The 7,892-nt window shown below is 35.0% G+C and overlaps 1 long non-coding RNA gene across 1 annotated transcript; it reads right to left on the reverse strand.

The window, feature by feature from the left end:
• Positions 1-899: 899 nt before the first annotated feature.
• Positions 900-1,878, reverse strand: LOC147477776 (uncharacterized). Its single transcript, XR_015207529.1, has 2 exons — positions 1,816-1,878; positions 900-1,094 (listed from the first exon to the last, which is right to left on the reverse strand). It is a non-coding gene; the product is annotated as an uncharacterized LOC147477776 (long non-coding RNA).
• Positions 1,879-7,892: the final 6,014 nt, after the last annotated feature.

Genomic DNA, 7,892 nt, shown 5'->3' on the forward strand with positions numbered 1-7,892 from the left:
GACTCACAGTCCTATTTATAGAGGTTAGGTCGATCTCCTAAACAGATAAGGAAGAGAGACCAACTCCTAATAGAACGCCAAAACTTGTTGCTTAAGAAAAAAGCAAAACAAGTTTAGCCAATTGGTCCAACCACTACCCACAACAGTAAGCCCAAGCCAAAGCCTGAACCCGACCCGATGTGGTGGATAACCAATGTGGGACTATCTATTATGCACTAAAGTGGAGAGAACACTATTTGTTCATCTCCTCCACTTTGCACACACACACTAGTATTTAGAAATACACAAGAGATTCCAACAACTTTTGTATATAAGCAGCATCATTCTGAACACAAAATTAGTATTCAAGCTAATTCGAGTTTAAGAAGTTCTATTTGAAAATTATGGATTAATATCCTAAACCACAAAGTGAAGAGCTATCTCAATTTGATCCCTTAGTTTCCAAATATTTATGCACCATAATAGCTGCTCATTAACGTATTTCAGTTTATTTTCAATAAACACTACACCATAACAGGCTATTTGCAACGGCAAAAAAACGTTGCTAATAATTTTCGCAACGCTTTTTAAGTGTTGCAAATATGGCGTGGGTAAAGTGTTGGAAATATTTGCAACGCTTAAAAAGCATTGCAAATAGAAATTTGCAACGGTTGTTAACCGTTGCAAACAGAACTTTCCAACACTTATTATAACTATTTCGTACACAAATTTAAAAGTTTTGCAACGGTTTTTTATTTTACAAACGCTTTTTAAGCGTTGGTAATTTGTTAAAAAGTTTACCAACGGTTTGTAACCGTTGCAAAATTGTTAGTTAATTTAAAAAAAAAATAATTTAAAATTCGTTTGTAACGGTTATAAACCGTTGCTGATGGGTTGCTAATAAAAAAAAAATTCTCATATTTTGTAGCGAGACTAGCTAAACCTACAATAAACAATGAATACAAGAGTTAATACAAGAATACAATAAACAATGTTGAAAGTAATAATGCATAGGCATAATCACAATCAAATTTTGATGGCAAAGACCCTCGAGCCTGATAACCAAAGAAGTGGTAGATAGCATTGAACTTCTTTCGCTTGTACGTCCCTTCTTTCTGTACACATCATCAAAAAAAAATCAAGGTAAACATAGCTAGTAGAACAGACCATTAACAGGAGCAACATTTTCAAGGCTGCCCATCCTTAGGGACCATTCCTTCTATTAATTGTATTGCTCACAGAAGACAAATTTTATGCTGCATAATGGAATAAGTATAAATCCCGATGGCAGTGAACAATCGCCATAAAAGGCCAAAATGGACAAACGAGAAAAGGGATTAATATCGCAATATAAGACGATTTCACATTACTAAAGCTAGGATATGAATTTCAAATCCTCAAATACATTATTCTTCCCTACTCCGCAAATTGTTAGCCTTGTAAGATTCTCCTTATATGGATATATCAACTGTCAAGTCTAGAACTACCAAGACAACCATTTTTACTGCAATACTGCTTCTTTTGAAAAAAGACTGAAATTTCTTCAGAAAGAATTGAGCACAACTTTTTGCTCGATTACACGACTTAAATCTCAGAAGTTGCACATAAGACGGAGAATTCAAGGAAGGTACTCTCCCCAAAATTCAAGTAGCTAAAGAAGAGATGACCTTCTGGCATCCATGTGACTAACCGACTAAGGTTGTGGTCAAACTATGAATATCAAAATACAAATAAACAAAGCAAAGCATTTAAATAAGAACTTTGCGAACCAAAATCTGATAGCAAAACCAATATAAAAATCTTCCAAGAAAACAAAACTATGCCAAAAGAACCTACCAAGCGCTTGTTCATTTCTGTCTCCACCAAATGAGCTAGAAGTTTCTGTCTCAATCTGAAATAGAAACCAAGAGTAAGTCATGATAAATGATAAAATCCTTTTCTCAAAAGCACCAAGCCGGTCTCATACACCGTGATAATCGTGAGAATCATCGGTCGGGATGAAGCAAAGAAATTTGGACAACATAAAATATTGATTCAGATGAATATCATTAAAAGCGGCATTAGGCGGGAAGACTCTCAAGAGAGAGAGACTCAAGAGAGAGAGAGAGAGAGATGTTGTTGTCGACGGAAACACCTTGTGCGTGCAAGCCATGAATTTCCTAGATAGGTGATTACGGTAACCAAAGCATCACCTCAAATTAGTAACTTTTTAACTATGTTTGAAACTAAAAGAGCAAATTCATTCTTATGGATAGATGCCAATAAGAGCTACATTGATGATTCGATGGGTGTACTCATTAAGAAATCATGTAAGTTACTGTAAGAGTCATTACGCCGGGGAATGCTTTCAATTATCCCTCGGGCAAAAGGATGACTCCATGATTCTTGTGCATTAGAGAATCATATAAAAGTGATAAGTTCATTAATAATGGAAAGTTCGAGACAACAGAATAAAAACAATACCACAATGTCTTCATATACGACCTTCTCTTTGCGGTTATTTTAAATCATAGCATAACTGATGGATTTAAATCCTTTGATTTCTAACATAATAAGTGTGCATAAAAATTGCCAATTCTAAAAAAATATGTGTCCCCATTTTGATGTTTAAGTGTCACCTTTACATTGTTTCAGATGTAGCCTCTACCCTTATGGTAAATAAGGTTCTGTTTATCACCGTTTGAGGCTTTGAGCTGCACTTATTTATTTTTTGAAATTAATAGGTAATTGTAATCACCAAAAGTTACAAACCATTGCCACATATCCAGATAAAGTATAAGGGATTATAATTGGATTATACTATAATATTGTTTCAATTAGTTATTTAGAAATTGGATAAACTATAATTGAATATAACTTGATCTATATGTGAGGATCAATTAGTTATTTAGAAAGTCAAAGTTTCAATAACTAACAAAGTATAGTAAATAAACAGAGCCTTGATTTAGGACCTTGTTACGCTCTGGTTTGAAGCGCATCACAAATTTGTTTCGTCGGATCAAACAAAGTGAGCTTAGATGAAGCAATCTCCTCCCCAAGGATAACACGAGGAACAAGTACAACAAATCAAGTGCCACTTAAAAAAGTGGAACCGGTTACACCAAGAATTGTCAATGACGGATGATCTCGGACAAAGAAGCATACCATATTTGGGTGTGGTGAAGAGTGCACTCAAAGCAACATGTGATGCCTTCCGACCCATGAGTCGATAAAATAGTATCTTGGAAGAACAAATTCAAGGTTCAACCGAGATAGGGTCAAAAGCGTATGCACGCTTGTATTAAGCCGATTACCTTTCGATTAGAGAGCATGCAATGCGGGACATTACTTATGAAATTTTGGGAATTGACACGGAAACAAGGCATAGTAGACAATCTCTATTATTTTTTCACTGCGTGACTGTCAAGTGTAGTAGTAAAACAGCATAAGGATATAAAATTTTGTGTGTGTGTGTGTGTGTGGGGCATGAGACTAAATTGATAGTGAACTTTGATTTTATCGTTAGTAAAGGGATGAGACTAAATTGAAAACTTTGTTTTCTCTTTTGCAACTATCTGATTATATTGTTTTTCTCAAATGGGGTCTGCATTACACATACATGAAATCACGAAATATCAAAATGGTAAATCCCAATTCAATTCATAGTCTGCACTCAACGCTTACCATGTAAATCTAACATCTCGATGTTTAAAGATTTCTTGACTTAAGCGCCACACAAACCGTCGTGACCACCATTGCATGGGTCGTTGAACCGATTGATCCTTCATACCTATAATTACATAACAGATATGAAGAGGAAATCAATAATGATATTTAAAAATTCAGAAAGAAAGCACAAATTCTACAGAGGCAAAGTCAAGTCTTACAAAGCAACCAAAGAAAAAAATTTTATGCATAACAATAGCACCTTCACCAAATTTGCTTTTGATGTATTTACACACCTAGCCAGACGAAGCTCTCATGTATTGATGTCACCATATCTGTCATCAAAGCCAACCACACAAAGTCATTATCGGGGTAGAACACTTTCCACAACACATTCCATCCACACTCCTAATCATTGTAATGCGGGGAGATTTCCCAACACTCTTAAAAAATACCGTAATGTTAAGCTGCTCCACTATTTTGTACAAAAACATAAGTGTAAGTTGAAGTGGTATAATATCGACTCTGGAAGAATGTAGAACAATGCAACTGGACTTACATTGATTAGAGCCAATAACAAAACACTCCCCTGGAAGATTGTTCCGTTTAACGTAGTCAAGAAACGACACCAACTCCACAGGCTTTCCAATTATCCCTCGTTGCTCTGCTCTGCCCAACATAAAAATTAAACATTTAAGAATGACAAACACAAAAATGGGTTCAAATAATGTAATAAGGTTTACTTACATGATTGAAAGCGGTGAGAAGGACAGGTTGGGTCATAGTTAAGTAGCATAGCGACTTTTAATGGTTCTGCATCAAAACTATTTTTAGACAAGTTAAAAATGCTCAAGGAAAATTATATAGTGATGATGATCATCATGAAATTACTAGAAGACCCAATATTGTGAGATGCCCATTTCTCCCAAGCTTTGTGTGTGAAACCCAACTCCATTTTTTTCGCCAAGGTTATGTCAAGTTTCTTCTCCTTTGTTTTCGGTTCATATTGAGCGGTAGTAGTGAGAGAAGAGAAGGGAGTAGAAGAGAGAGGGTAGCGGTAGTGAGCGGTAGTAGTGAGAGAAGAGAAGGGAGTGGAGAGGAGAGAAAGAGATCGAGGTTATGTTTTATGTTTCGACGAAATAATGAGCGCGATTTTATTTCGTTTCCCTCTTTCGCCAAAATTTCAAGTTTCTAACGCATAACCTACGGTTTGCTCTAATTTGAAAGCGTTAGAAATTAATTCTTGAAATTCCTCCGAATTAAAGCAACACTTATCAACATTCGCAACGCTTATATAGCATAGGCAACTTACCAACACTAAAAAAGTGTTGCAAACCAAAAAAGGTGCGTGTTGCAAATAGCCTGTTATGGTGTAGTGAAAAATATATTATGATTCGAAAATTTACCGCTAAATCACTATAAATCTAAGAAAACTATTATACAAACTAGATCGAGTTTAAGATAATTCTATTTGAAAATTATGGATTAATATCATAAACCACAAAGTGAATAGGCTATCTCAATTTGATCCCTTAGTTTCCAAGTACTTATGCACTATAATCACTGCTCATTAACGTATTTCGGTTTATTTTCAATAAAAATATATTCTGATTTGAAAATTTGTGTGAGACATTTTGTAAAACCTTCAGCACACAAAATATTTAATAAAATCGAGCATGCCGAGTAAAAAAATCTAGTATACTCTTTGAAGTCAAGGCGATTAACCCGAATATTAGGGATCTATCCCAACGAACACGACGAATTTAGAATCTAGAAAACTTAGAAGAAAGAAACAAAAAAGAAAAACACACAGATATACGTGGTTAGGCAATTGCCATAATTCACAAGCGCACCACAATTCACTATTATCAAGAAGTAGTTACAAAGACTAATATCTCTCTCTCAATCAATCTCACACAAAGCACTCACAAAATAGCTCACCTAATTTGTAATCTATGCTCTCAAGTTTCTATCTAATGTGTGATTATAAAACTCTAAGGATTGGTCCTATTTATAGGCTCCCATTGAATACAAGTCCTAAAACAAAAGGGAAACTAAAACTGATTGAGATAAGGATCATGTGTAATAGTTGGTTATGATAACCAACTCCACTTATAGAGTCCTAGAACATAACCAAATCCATGAACTAATGGTTATCAAAACCAAAACCGATTTGGATAAGGCTTCATGTGCTGGCGGTTGCAGTCAGACTCCAATAACATAACAATCTCCCACTTGGAGACTGATAAACAAAGTAACTGTACTCCTTGTATAACTGGTGCGTCATGGTGTGCTTCAACAACAATCCTCAAGCTAGAAGACCCAGTCTAGCTTCAGCTTCTCAATAATCATTGTCTTTATCCCTTTGTGAGTCAAAAATTTCATCTGCGGTAGCTCCATTTGTAAAGACATAACCCGGTGGCGCCTTTCACGCTATCAACTTCACCTACAAAGTCTGTATCAATATACCCTTGCAAATATACATCACCCCTCACATAACATATGCATTCATCAGTAGTACCTCTTAGATACCGCAATATCCACTTCATTTCTTCCCAGTGCTGCTTGCCACGATTGGTCATCAACCTACTAACAGCTCCCACTGCACGGGTGATAAACGTAAAAATGCTAATACTTCTCACGAATAAATGATGAAATTCAAACGGAAATAGAACTATAACTATACGAAGACTATTTATCAAAGATTTATTATACTCTCGAATCTATCGAAATAGAGTGGAGTAAAAGATTTGTTTCACTCTTAGTTCTTTAGCATTCAATGTTTTCTACGACTGCGAGTCTATCCAAAGTTAGTGAGAGTAATGGTGGGAATTTATACTATGATGTGAATTCAAATAATAAGATGTGAATAACTCAATTACGAAATGCTAAGGTTTGAATCTAGATAAAGAATTAGGGGGGATTGAATCCACCTTGAATCCAACTTAATAAATTAGCATAGATTTTTGTAATCTAATTTTTACGTTCTTACGATAAGAATTAGTCGTTCTAATCCCTAATCAATCATGTCAATCTCTACCAAATAATGACTAGCATGTGAGGAAGTCCAACCCATTCTCATGGCGAATCAACAACCTTCTAGAGTGGAATAGACTCTTACAACTAGTTCTACACTATACAATCAAGTTCTCATCAATGCTTCATAAAACCCCTCTAATGGAGGTTTACCCTTGATTCATCAAACTATCATTTCCAATTGAATTTAAACTAGACATCATATAAAGATTCTAACTTTACTAATTTAACTAATCAATAATTCAAATCTAAATTAACAACTAAGAAATGAAATTGATTCTAATAAATTTAATAATTGAACTAGATTATGATTAACTAATTATGAAATAAAGACAACTAATTTAAGAATTTAACAATACTAAAACTTAAACAAGACTTTAATTAATAACTAAATTGGAATGAAATTGAATACTTTATTATAAACTAATATTTGATTCTAAAATAATAATCTATTTGTTCTAACACTAATTAATTGAAAGGTAAACTAGATCTAAAACAATAATTGAAAACTAATTAATGGAATAAAATTCAAAACTAGATCTAGAATTATCTCTAATGGCTACCTTTTATCTAAACTCAGTATTTCTTAAGAGCCAAGTCTTGTGTGTTGAAATGGAGGAGACCAGATCCACATTTTCGTGCATGGGCTGAGGAGCTATATTTTGGGCTGGAAAATCGAGCCCAAAACCCAATCTCTTCAGTCCACAGGGCCTTTTTCAGCTGGATCTGACTTCAATAGGCTTTTCATCCACTTCTGATCTTTTGATTGGGTCAAGGTTTGAACCATTGGAAAGATCTTTCCGAACCGGCCGTTTTGACATAAGGTAGGCCCAATTCTGAGGCCTGAGTCCAAAGTTACGGTCTTCAGAAGTTCTATTGAATTTTGTGTGTTGTTTCTGCCCGCGTTGACTTTGACTTTTCAGCTTTTGACCGGGATTTACAAAGGCTTTTTCTCCTTGAATCTTGGCCTTTAATCACAGAACTCCTTAGCAGCCAACCCTTGCTCCTTTATCTCGCCAAAGTGGCACATTTCTACACATAATTGACTTCAATGCCTGAAATACATAAAAGCACGTAATCAACATTAACTCTTATTTATTACTCGCATAATTGGTCTAAAAGTATTATTGTTAAGGGGTTAAAACTACAGTTTTGGGCTCTTATCAAACCACCCCCAAACAGCATTTTGCTTGTCCTCAAGCAAATATGAGAAATTAGCATAAGTGACAAAA

Source organism: Coptis chinensis, chromosome 9 (assembly GCF_015680905.1).
Source record: "Coptis chinensis isolate HL-2020 chromosome 9, ASM1568090v1, whole genome shotgun sequence".
NCBI classification, from domain to species: domain Eukaryota; kingdom Viridiplantae; phylum Streptophyta; class Magnoliopsida; order Ranunculales; family Ranunculaceae; genus Coptis; species Coptis chinensis.